This window comes from Arachis duranensis, chromosome 3, assembly GCF_000817695.3.
Source record: "Arachis duranensis cultivar V14167 chromosome 3, aradu.V14167.gnm2.J7QH, whole genome shotgun sequence".
NCBI classification, from domain to species: Eukaryota; Viridiplantae; Streptophyta; class Magnoliopsida; order Fabales; family Fabaceae; genus Arachis; species Arachis duranensis.
In genome coordinates, this window is record NC_029774.3 from 79,340,935 (window position 1) to 79,354,121 (window position 13,187).

General features: G+C 37.3%; 1 long non-coding RNA gene and 1 pseudogene across 1 annotated transcript; both read right to left on the reverse strand.

The window, feature by feature from the left end:
• The window catches only part of LOC110279302 (uncharacterized), a 172,909-nt pseudogene that overhangs the window by 147,868 nt on the left and 11,854 nt on the right, over positions 1-13,187 (reverse strand).
• On the reverse strand, positions 4-894 carry LOC107479594 (uncharacterized). The gene is made up of 5 exons (XR_008006754.1): positions 825-894; positions 663-732; positions 489-565; positions 169-397; positions 4-91 (listed from the first exon to the last, which is right to left on the reverse strand). It is a non-coding gene; the product is annotated as an uncharacterized LOC107479594 (long non-coding RNA).

Below are 13,187 nucleotides of genomic sequence, written 5' to 3' on the forward strand. Positions count from 1 at the left end.
GTATGAGATTGGCCTCTCCAAGTAATCCAAGTTGCTTGGATCAGAGAGTTCTTCATCAGAAGAGTCGACATCGTCGGGCAGTGAAACAGTGCTTTCATCATAGGGGCAATTAAACAGGTGTATAAATAAAACAATATTTTTAGAATTGCAAAAAGAAAAATTACTTACTAAATATAATGGTCTTTTCAGTATCATTCAAATGCCACTCCTTTGATTGCCACTATTTTCATTTGATATTTTTTTTCTTTGGCTGACATACACAATAATGCTTAGTCATAATACCAAGGATTCAAACAAATAATGCTTAGTCATAATAACAAAACATTTTTCACAAACCAACCTCTTTTCCTTTTCGAATCGGCCTTACTGCAATTATGGTTGCTTGGCCATCCCTATCCTGCATGCAAAAAGATTAGGACTACAAAGATAGTCATATCTTTGCAGAATCAAATTAAACCAGGTACCGATTGACTCAGTTCGAAATGTACCTCGTCTCTCTTGAAGGCTTTGGCATTAGAACTACAGGAATGGTTCATGCAGCTTTGCAGAGGAAAAAAAGCAGTTCCTACAGTAAAATTTAAAAGGATTCAGGTATAATTACAAATAAAACTGCATAATTTCAATAACCAGTAGGCTAACACTAACTGTGATTCATTCATTACCTAGGCAACAAACAGAATAGTCTTCACCAAGAGCATCTAAATATGGTTGTGTAATTTTCTCAGTTTCTTCCTACCATTAACAATGGCGAGGAAAGGAATCGAGTCAAAAGAGTTTCTTTCTTTGGAGATAAAGTAGAAAAGTAATTTGAACAAAATTCTAACCTTATCAGGATTTTTCAGATCATCAATGTATAAAAAGTAATCCTCCACAGGAGAAGCTACAACCAAATCACTAGAATATATAAACCAAGGATTAATACACAGGTTAGTTCAATCCAAAATTTCAATTCAATAGAAAAAAAATGGCAGAGACTAGAAAGGGTTACACAGTCATAGGGAAGAAACAAATAAGAGAAGAATGAAGGGAGTTCGTTCACAGAAAGCTTGCCATATCTGTCACTGTAATAAAAACCCTAAATTTGTTTTGAGAACAGAACAGATACAATTGCAAGAAAATCAATGTAATCTGAAGGAACGACGGAACCTACCTGAACCAACGGCGACGAGAAGAATAGGTAGAAGCGGCGGCGACGACGCTGACGAGCTTTAGCGAGCAGCGACAGAAAACGGCGTGGAGAAGGTAGCGAAATTCATCGGCATCGAAACTGAAAGAGAGAGATTGGGGAAGGGGTGTGATGGAGCTTCGGGAACGGCGGTGAAGGGGCGAAAGGCGCCGATGATGAAGGATTAGGAGCGAATCGGTGAGAAGCGGCGTGGACGAAGGATGGAGTGTTTTGTAAAATGAAGATGCCATCGAGGAGAACATGATTTTCATAGCCTTATTTTTACCTCTTTCGACAGAATAATTTAAATTACAGACGGAAAATCCGTCTGTAATAATTTAATAAAATCAAGTATTTTGTCTATTTAATTACAGACGGATTTTCCGTCTGTAATTATTTTTTATGAAAAAAAATTAATTTTTCCGACAGAATTATAGACGGATTCTCTTTTTTGTCTGTAATTTATACTAATCTATTTTTTTTGTTTTCCGACAAAAAAATCCCTCTGAAATTTCGTCTGTATTTCAGTGGGATAAAATCCGTCGGAAATATCCGTCTGTAAAAACTAGTTTTCTAGTAGTGATTAAACTTCACATAGTAGATATACTCACAATCGTTACAGAATTAGTTTAACAAAACTCAATAACGGTTAATTATGTTTTAGTTTCTTCTCAATTCTCGTCTTTATGTATGTAGGAAGTGATCTGATATAAGGTATATATATTATTAACCAAATTTGTACTCAACGAAACCAAAGCTAAAGGCTAAAAAAATGTGGTTGGCAATGTGCACTCCTCAATAACCATTAGCTCTAATTATTAAGCTATTGTATATTTTTTTTTCTTTGTATTGCTTTGTAGTTTTTATTTTCTATTTGTTTTAATGCTTTTTTATTTTTGTCTTGCTAATATTTGTCTAGTAATATTATTTTCTGTCAAAGTTTGTGAAAATGCCTAAGAGACCACAGTACATTATATAGGAACCCCCAAATGATATCGGAACTAATACCGAAACTGAGGATATTATGGTGAGTGATCGTCCTTAACATTTTTTTACATAAGGTTATGTTAAATTTATGTAGTCTTTAATTATATCATTGAGCATTTTTGTAACTTTTTCATGGAAATTATTAGTTTATGAATTCAATAATTCAAAATTAATTCTTTTTGTGCAATATCATTCTAAACGATTTCATCTTGCCTTAAGGTTAGAACAATGCCTAGAGGAGCTCAAGTATCATGTGAGCAACCACGTGATAGAGCTCCTCCATTTTCGTCCTCAACTTATAGTGCTCCAACATCCCGTATTAATGATTATTTCGTGCACCGTGCACTGATAGACGGCTAGCATTGGCAAGTCGAAGTGATGACCATCAAACTCCCACAGAATACATAGAGACTCGGCATTGCGATATAGTGGCCGATATACCTTCAGAGGATGAAGATTACAACCTGGAGGCGCATAAAGTTGAGTCGTTTGATGACCATATTGATGATTTATTTAATACCCCCAAAGCCGAAGATTAGAACAATGACAACAAACACAAAGATATAGATTGTTGGTGTAATGACCTAATTTTTGGCGAAATAGAGTTTTTTGGAAGTTTTGTGAAGGAAGCACCTCCAAGCACCTCTACTGCATCATCAAACACCTCAATCTACATCATCATTATGTCATCACTAAGCAAGCACCTCTACTGAGTTAAGCTCGATGACACAGTTGCGAAGAACCTAGTTTTTGAGCCGTTTCAGTTAGGAATTTCATATTCTAGTTTTCGTAGTTAGTCTCAGTGTGACGGGCCAAACACGATTCATGAGAGAAGAGAAATAACATAATAATATTATTATATTAATATTAGATTTACTTAAGTAATATTATAATATTATTTGATCTACTTTAATTAAAAACAGGAGATAAGTTTAACAGGGCTCACAGTCTATTGGTGCAGGTTAACACCAACACTCTCTTATGACTTTAGCAATGCTAATTCCCCCTTATATATTTTCTATTCTCATGCTAATCATGTTACTAGTATCATCTATACTAGCAGCTCAGATATTAATCTCTATAAATGTTGTTATGAACACTATGCTTAAACATGTGTTTTCTTGATGTTCTTCCATAGATCTCTTGTTTAACTTGACTTATGGGCTAAGGAACTTCAATTTCCAGCATGCTTGAGATGAGGAATCCCTTCCTAACCTGATGCTAAGTTTGGCCTGTTGGTGATCTTGAGGTTTAAAGTTGTTCTTGATTATTTTTAGGATGAAAAAGTGCTCTAAGAATACTTCAAGGAGCAACCGAATTTGGGGCAGCAAACTAAGGTAGGGTTTGGTGAAATTAATCTTGATTAATTGTGTTTGAATTGTGTGATTCTTGTATGATTTGGTTATGCTTGAAATTGATTGCTTATATGAGTGATTCTTGGTGAAGTTTTGGTGAAAATTTGATTAAATTCGATGATATTAAAGCTATAAATATTGTTCTTGTGTGAAGCTGGAAGACCAAACCTTAACCCTTAAATTGGGGATGAAATTGTGTTGAAATCAAGTGGAAATCATGAGACTTTAATGGCTGGTAATTTAATTTGAATTTTAGAAAAAAATTGGTTACCGAAAAGCTTGAAATACGGGTTAGATTTAAAGAAAGAGTCTAAAGAATTACGAAGAACACTTTAAGTTTTATCAAGAACACTCAAAAACAACCCTTTTATTTATTTTAGGGTCAAACTATAAAATTATTATGTTTTGGGGTGCGGGAATATAAATATTAAAACTTTAGGGGTTAAAGTATAAATATAAAAAATTAAAGGGGTCAAAATATAATTTTTATAAAATTTTTAGAGTCAAAATGAAATTTTCAGAAATTTGGATTAAAATATTAAATAATATTATTTTATTAAAAATAATAAGGAAAAGGCAATTTTCTTAAAAGTCTTAGGAAGATAACTTTAACCTTAGAATCTCATAATTACCTTCATAAAATACCTAAGACACATGTTAGTGAGAAAAAAGATGAGAGAAAGATAAAAGGTTGAAGAAAAGATAAAAAAAATAAAGAAAAAGTAAGTAAAGCTTTAAAGACAAAGATAAATTGCGTTTAGGGCTAGGTATTATATGAATTGTTAAGATTTAAAAAGGATAATGAAAAATATTAAAATACAAAAAAATCCACGAATTGATAGTTATTTGATTACGAAAATAATCCATGAACTGTTGTGTGTGTTGATCTCAGGGATAGTTCATGAACTGAGGATCACTGTTTTGTTGTGTGTTGATCTCGAGGACGCCTAGAACTGAGGATTGTTGTTTTCCCTTGTGCGTATATTATGGAAGCGAGCTTTGCGTTGATTGTCAGTAGTCATAAAGGAATGATATTCTTAACAACCGACACATATGCACGAAGGATACAATGAGAAACCATATCTAGGACTAGTTCCTATGTAATGTCGGGCTGCAGGGTGTAAACCAATACGTGAGCTCATGGCCTACATAGGACAGACATGCATCATACTTGGTTGCACATTCTTTCTGTTATGATTGTTGAATGAATATATACTTTTTTGTTTGTATTCTATTATTTGTGTTAATGGTGTGCTATTATCTTGTATTTCTCTATTTGTATTTTGTTTCTCTATTTTGTCTATTTATCTATTCTCTATGTTTTGTTCTGTTAACTAGAAAATATATTACTAACTAATAAGCACGACGAAAGCGATTAACTTAACTAATTAGTCCGACTCTACTAAGAACTTTTCACTTCTTATCCCTTCTCTCCTTCCTTTAGATGGAAGCAGGAGTATTCTTTCGTGACTTGCGAGTGATCATTTCGGAAAGAGGATTTTGCTCTAGGTAATGTTATGAGTCTAGGGTGAACTCCGTTCTCTGTTTATTTGTCAATACTAAGAGACCAGTTGACTTCAATACCTGTTTTGAATACGAACTTTAACCTAAATCCTTTGTACAAGGCTCCTGTTATGAGGCTACTCAATGAAATACCAGTGAGATGTTCTATGACAATGTATGATCGTGCAAATGAGTAGTATATGATGCTTTGCCTTTTGATGACGTTCAACCTGACCTAAATTTTGAAGACCTAGAATGTATTCTCCTTCGCTTTTGTAGTTTAGAGGGATTAGGTGAGTATAAAGTCTAGGATAGCCTGAGCGCTAGCTTAGGGACTTTTTAAACAGGTCAGGGCCTGGAATGTTGTATGTATATTTATGTGTATAGTTATTATCTCTTTAACTGTTTTACCTGCTATTATTTGTATAGAGATTATGAATGATTTCGTTTATTAATCCAAACATTTTCAAAGAAGAGTACCTCGCAAAATAACAACGCTTTTAACAACGACTCAGGCTCATATAACAAATAATAGATAACAATTAAGAAGACAAGTTAGTAGCACTTAGTTTTCTGTATGATCTAGACATACTGAAAAGTGGGTCGTTACAATTTGGTATCAGAGTAGTTTATTTCTAGTAGAGCCTGGGGAATGGACTGCATCATGCTTCACTGCATGCTCTGTATGTATGTCTCATGCTGTTATGGTATCTTTCAGATTCAATTGGCAGGAATGTCTATGAGTGCTCATTTTGGGAATGTTCATGATTAACTTGAGATATTAAGAATGACCACCTTAATGTTGATTGTTTGGTGCGGATAAGACCTCAATAACTACGAATAAGCATAGTTTAATTGAGCTTTGAATGACGAATTGATGTGAGGCATGGTGGACGAAATTGTGATTCATACTTAAATTGTTGTTTGAAATTGATTTCCAATAATGGCCCCAAAAACTTGGTGCTCAATACCATGGTCTAAACATAATTTCACAACTTCGCTCAACTAACCAACAAGTGTACTAGGTCGTCCAAGTAATAAACCTTACGTGAGTAAGGGTCGATCCCACAGAGATTGTTGGTATGAAGCAAGCTATGGTCATCTTGTAAATCTTAGTCAAGCGGATAATAAATGGTTATGGAGTTTTCGAATAACAATAATAAATAAACTGAAAATAAAGATAGAAATACTTATGTAGATCATCAATGGGAATTTTAGATAGGCGTATGAAGATGCTGTGCTCCTTCTGAATCTCTGCTTTCCTACTGCCTTCATCCAATCCTTCTTACTCCTTTCCATGGCAAACTGTATGTAGGGTATCACCGTTGTCAATGGCTACATCCCATCCTCTCAGTGAAAAAGGTCTAAATGCTCTGTCACGGCACGACTAATCATCTGTCGGTTCTTGATCATGTCGGAATAGAATCCCTTGATTCTTTTGCATTTGTCATCACGCCCAACAATCGCGAGTTTGAAGCTCGTCACAGTCATTCAATCCCGGAATCCTACTCGGAATACCACAGACAAGGTTTAGACTTTCCGGATTCTCATGAATGCCGCCATCAATTCTAGCTTATACCACGAAAACTCTGATCTCACGGAATGGAAGGCTTGGTTGTCAGGCGAGGGCAACCATGCGTCGTACATCAGGAATCCAAGAGATACACACTCTAGCTTTCGCTTGTAGAACGGAAGTGGTTGTCAGGCACGTGTTCATAGGGACGGATGATGATGAGTGTAACGGATCATCACATCCATCAGGTTGAAGTATGAGTAGTATCTTAGAACAGAAATAAGATTGAATTTGAATAAAAGATAGTAGTAATTGCATTAAAACTTGAGGTACAGCAAAGCTCCACACCCTTAATCTATGGTGTGTAGAAACTCCACCGTTGAAAATACATAAGTAATGAAGGTTTAGGCATGGCCGAATGGCCAGCCCCAAAAACGTGATCACAGGATCAAAAATACAATTCAGGATCCAGGATCGGTCAAAAGACTTCTAATACACTAGTAAAAAGTTTTATTTATACTAAACTAGCTACTAGGGTTTACAGAAGTAAGTAATTCATGTAGAAATCCACTTCTGGGGCCCACTTGGTGTGTGCTTGGGCTGAGCTTGAGTTTTACACGTACAGAGGCTTCTCTTGGAGTTAAACACCAAGTTGTAACGTGTTTTCGGCGTTCAACTCTGGTTCGTGACGTGTTTCTGGCGTTTGACTCCAGAATGCAACATGGAACTGGTGTTGAGCGCCAGTTTGCGTCGTCTAATCCCAAATAAAGTATGGACTATTAAATATTGAGGGAAAGATCTGGATGTCTACTTTTCAACGCCGTTAAGAGAGCGCCATTTGGAGTTCTGTAACTCCAGAAAATCCATTTTGAGTGTAGGGAGGTCAGAATCCAACAGCATCAGCAGTCCTTTGTCAGCCTCATTATCAGAGTTTTGCTCAGGTCCCTCAATTTCTGCCAGAAAATACCTGAAATCACAGAAAAGCACACAAACTCATAGTAAAGTCCAGAAATGTGAATTTAGCATAAAAAATAATAAAAACATCCCTAAAAGTAGCTAGATTATACTAAAAACTATCTAAAAATAATGCCAAAAAGCGTATAAATTATCCGCTCATCACAACACCAAACTTAAATTGTTGCTTGTCCCCAAGCAACTGAAAATCAATTAGGATAAAAAGAAGAGAATATACTATAAATTCTAGAATATCAATTAATATTAGTTCTAATTAGATGAACGGGACTTGTAGCTTTTTGCCTCTATACAGTTTTGGCATCTCACTTTTTCCTTTGAAGTTTAGAATGAATGGCATCTATAGGAGCTTAGAATTTCAGATAGTGTTATTGATTCTCCTAGTTAAGTATGTTGATTCATGAAAACAACTACTTTTATGAGTCTTTGCCGTGGCCCTAAGCACTTTGTTTTCCAGTATTACCACCAGATACATAAATGCCACAGACACATAGCTGGGTGAACCTTTTCAGATTGTGACTCAGCTTTGCTAAAGTCCCCAGTTAGAGGTGTCCAGGGTTCTTAAGCACACTCTTTTTGCTTTGGATCATGACTTTAACCACTCAGTCTCAAGCTTTTCACTTGGACCTGCATGCCACAAGCACATGGTTAGGGACAGCTTGATTTAGTCGCTTAGGCCTGGATCCTTTTCACCCTTGCCTTTTGGTTTTAAGGGGCTATTAGCTTTTTCTGCTTGCTTTTTCTTTTTCTTTCTATTTTTTTCGCCACTTTCTCTTTTTTTTCGCAAGATTTTTCTATTCACTACTTTTTCTTGCTTCAAGAATCAAATTTATGATTTTTCAGATCATCAGTAACATTTCTCTTTGTTCATCATTCTTTCAAGAGCCAACAATTTTCACATTCATAAACAACAAGATCAAAAATATGCACTGTTCAAGTATTCATTCAGAAAACAAAAAGTATTGTCACCACATCAATATAATTAAACTAATTTCAAGGATGAATTCGAAATTCGTGTACTTCTTGTTCTTTTGAATTAGAAACATTTTTCATTTAAGAGAGGTGAAGGATTCATGGAATTATTCATAGCCTTTGGACATAGTTACTAAATACTAATGATCATGAAGTAAAGACACAAACATAGACAAACATGAAGCATAAAAATCGAAAAACAGAGATAAGAACAATGGAGTTAAGGAATGAGTCTACCTTAGTGAGGGTGGCACCATTTTGAAGGATCAATGGTGCTTTTTAAGCTCCTTTATGTCTCTTCCTTGCCTCTGTTGCATGATCCCTAGTGATTTTAGTGCTCCTATCCTTAGTTGCTCCCAATAGTTGTATGGAGGAAAATATATCCCCTGAGGTATCTCAGGGATTTCTTGATGAGGAAATTCCTCATGCTCTCTTGATGTGCAGTCAAATGCTCTACTACTGATTTATGGACCCTTGAGATGAATCTCTCCATCTCCCATGACTCAGAGGTGGAAGCAATTGCCTTTTCTTTTCTCTTTCTTGAGGTTTCTCTAGCCTTAGGTGCCATAAATGGTTATGGAAAAACAAAAAACTATGCTTTTACCACACCAAAGTTAGAATATTGCTCGCCCTCAAGCAAAAGAAGAAAGAATAGAAGAAGAAGAAGAAGAAGATATGGAGGAGAGGGAGAGATGTTTGTGTTTCGGCCATATAGGGTGGGTTTGGGTGGGAAGGATGGATGGATGTGAGTGGTGAAGAGGTGATGGGGAAGAGAGATTGAGGTGATTGGTGAAGAAGAGAGAAGGTGAGTTGGGGTAGGTAGGGATCCTGTGGGGTCCACACATCCTGAGATGATCCTATGGGGTCCACAGATCCTGAGGTGTCAAGGATTTACATCCCTGCACCAATGAGGCGTGTAAAATGCCCTTTGCATGCAATCCTGGCTTTCAACGCCAGATTGATGCCTGTTTCTGGCGTTGAACGCTAGCTTCATGCTTGTTTTGGGCGTTCAACGCCTATTTGCAGCATGTTTCTGGTGTTGAACGCTAGTTTCATGCTTGTTTCTGGAATTCAGCGCCAGCACTCCTCAGGGTGTATTCCTGGCATTTAAACACCAGGATGTTGCTTGTTTCTGGCATTCAACGCCAGATCCATGCTCTGTTCTAGCGTTGAACGCCAGCCAGATGCTCCTTACTGGCGTTTAAATGCCAGTAAGTTCTTCCTCCAGGGTGTGCTTTTTCTTCTGCTGTTTTTGATTCTATTTTTAATTTTAGTATTTATTTTGTGACTCCATATGATCATGAACCTAATAAAACATAAAAGAACAATAAAAATAAAATAAAATTAGATAAATAGAAATTGGGTTGCCTCCCAATAAGTGCTTCTTTAATGTCAATAGCTTGACAGTGGGCTCTTATGGAGCCACACAGGTGATCAGGTCAAGGTTGTAGACTCCCAACACCAAACTTAGAGTTTGGATGTGGAGATTCAACACCAAACTTAGAGTTTGGCTGTGGCCTCCTAACACCAAACTTAGAGTTTGATTGTGGGGGTTCTGTTTGACTCTGTGCTGAGAAAAGCTTTTCATGCTTCCTCTCTATTGTTAAAGAAGAACACCCTTGGGTCTTAAACACAAGGTAGTCCCCATTCAATTGAAGGACTAATTCTCCTCTGTTAAGATCTATCACAGCTCCTGCTGTGGCTAGGAAAGGTCTTCCAAGGATGATGCATTCATCCTCCTCCTTCCTAGTGTCTAAGATTATGAAATCAGCAGGGATGTAAAGGCCTTCAACCTTTACCAACACGTCCTCTACCAATCCATAAGCTTGTCTTACTGACTTGTCTGCCATTTGCAATGAGAATATGGCAGGCTGTACCTCAATGATCTACAGCTTCTCCATTACAGAGAGTGGCATAAGATTTATGCCTGACCCTTGGTCACACAGAGCCTTCTCAAAGGTCATGGTGCCTATGGTACATGGTATTAAGAATTTTCCAGGATCTTGTCTCTTTTGAGGTGAAGTTTGCTGAATCTATGTATCTAGTTCATTAATGAGCAAGGGAGGTTCACCTTCCCAAGTCTCATTACCAAACAATTTGGCATTTAGCTTCATGATGGCCCCTAGATATTGAGTAACTTGCTCTCCAATTACATCTTCATCCTCTTCAGAGGAAGAATAGTTTTTAGAGCTCATGAATGGCAGAAGGAGGTTTAATGGAATCTCTATGGTCTCTATATGAGCCTCAGATTCCTTTAGGTCCTCAATAGTGAACTCCTTCTTGCTTGGGAGATGTCCCATGAGGTCTTCCTCGTTGGGATTCACGTCCTCTCCTTCCTCTCTAGGTTCGGTCATGTTGATTACATCAATGGCCTTACTCTCTTTTTGGATTCTCTTCAGTATTGCTTGGGAAAGTACTAGGAGGAGTTTCAGTTATTTTTCTTACTTAGCTGGCCCACTTGTGCCTCCAGATTTCTAATGGAGGACCTTGTTTCACTCATGAAACTTAAAGTGGCCTTAGACAGATCAGAGACTAAGTTTGCTAAGTTAGAGGTGCTCTGTTCAGACTTCTCTGTCTGTTGCTGAAAAGATGATGGATAAGGCTTGATATTGCTGAGCCTATTTCTTCCACCATTATTAAAGCCTTGTTGAGGCTTTTGTTGATCCTTCCATGAGAAATTTGGATGATTTTTCCATGATGAATTATAGGTGTTTCCATAAGGTTCACCCATATAATTTACCTCTGCTATTGCAGGGTTTTCAAGATCATAAGCTTCTTCTTCAGAAGATGCTTCTTTAGTACTGTTAGATGCATTTTGCCATCCATTCAGACTTTGAGAAATCATGTTGACTTTCTGAGTCAACATTTTGTTCTGAGCCAATATGGCATTCAGAGTATCAATTTCAAGAACTCCCTTCCTTTGAGGCGTCCCATTATTCACGGAATTCCTCTCAGAAGTGTACATGAACTGGTTATTTGCAACCATATCAATAAGTTTTTGAGCCTCTGCAGGTGTTTTCTTTAGGTGAATGGATCTACTTGCAGAATGGTCCAGTGACATCTTAGAGAACTCAGATAGACCATAATAGAATATATCTATCATGGTCCATTTTGAAAACATGTCAGAAGGACATCTTTTGGTCATCTGCTTGTATCTTTCCCAAGCTTCATAGAGGGATTCACCATCTTTTTGTTTGAAGGTCTGAGCATCCACTCTAAGCTTGCTCAGCTTTTGAGGAGGAAAGAACTTAGCCAAGAAGGCTGTGACCAGCTTATCCTAAGAGTCCAGGCTATCTTTAGGTTGAGAGTCCAACCATGCTCTAGCTCTTGTCTCTTACAGCAAAAGGGAAAAGCGTGAGCCTGTAGACTTCAGGATCTACTCCATTAGTCTTAACAGTCTCACAGATCTGCAAGAACTCAGTCAAGAACTGGTAGGGATCTTCTGATGGAAGTTGGTGCACGAAATTCTAATCCCAATCTCAAAATCTTAAGGTGATTTCGTACCACTAACCAGCAAGTGCACTGGGTCGTCCAAGTAATACCTTACGTGAGTAAGGGTCGATCGCACGGAGATTATTGGTTTGAAGCAAGCTATGTTTATTTTATTATTCTTAGTCAGGATTTCAATTAAAATTATCAGTTTGAATTATTAGAAAAATAAAAGAGAGTGAATTAATTACTTGTAATGCAGTAATGGAGAATATGTTGGAGTTTTGGAGATGCTTTGTCTTCTGAATTCCTGTAATGTAATATTCAACTCAATTCCAAAGTGATCATGTCGGAATAGGATCCATTGATCCTTTTGCGTTTGTCATGACGCCCAGCAATCGTGAGTTTGAAGCTTGTCATAGCCATTCAATCCTTGAATCCTACTCGGAATACCACAGACAAGGTTTAGACTTTCCGGATCCTCAAGAGTGGCCGCCATCAATTCTAGCTTATACCACGAGGATTCTGATAAAGGAATCTAAGAGAATCTCATTCAATCTGATGTAGAATGGAGGTGGTTGTCAGGCACACGTTCATGGATTGAGGAAGGTGATGAGTGTCACGGATCATCACCTTCTTCATAATTAAGCACGAATGAACATCTTAGATAGGAACACACACGTTTGAATGGAGAAATAGAAACAATTACATTAATTCATCGAGACGCTGTAGAGCTCCTCACCCCCAACAATGGAGTTAGAGACTCATGCCGTCAAAGTGTATAAAATTCAGATCCGAAAATGTCATGAGATACAAAATAATTCTCTAAAAGTTGTTTAAATACTAAACTAGTAACCTAGGTTTACAGAGAATGAGTAAACTAAGATGGATAGTGCAGAAATCTACTTCTGAGGCCCACTTTGTGTGTATTGGGGCTGAGACTTAAGCTTCTCACGTGCCTGGGCTGTTTCTAGAGTTGAACGCCAGGTTGTAACGTGTTTTGGGCGTTGAACTCCAACTTGTAACCTGTTTCTGGCGCTGGACGCCAGACAGCAGCATGGAAAGCCCTGGATGTCTACTTTCCAGCCCAATTGAGAGCTCGCCAATTGGACTCTTGTAGCTCCAAAAAATCCATTCCGAGTGCAGGGAGGTCAGTATCAAACATGCATCAGTAGTCCTTTTTCAACCAAAATTAGATTTTTGCTCAGGTCCCTCAATTTCAGCCAGAAAATACCTGAAATCACAGAAAAATACACAAACTCATAGTAAAGTCCAGAAATATGATTTTTGC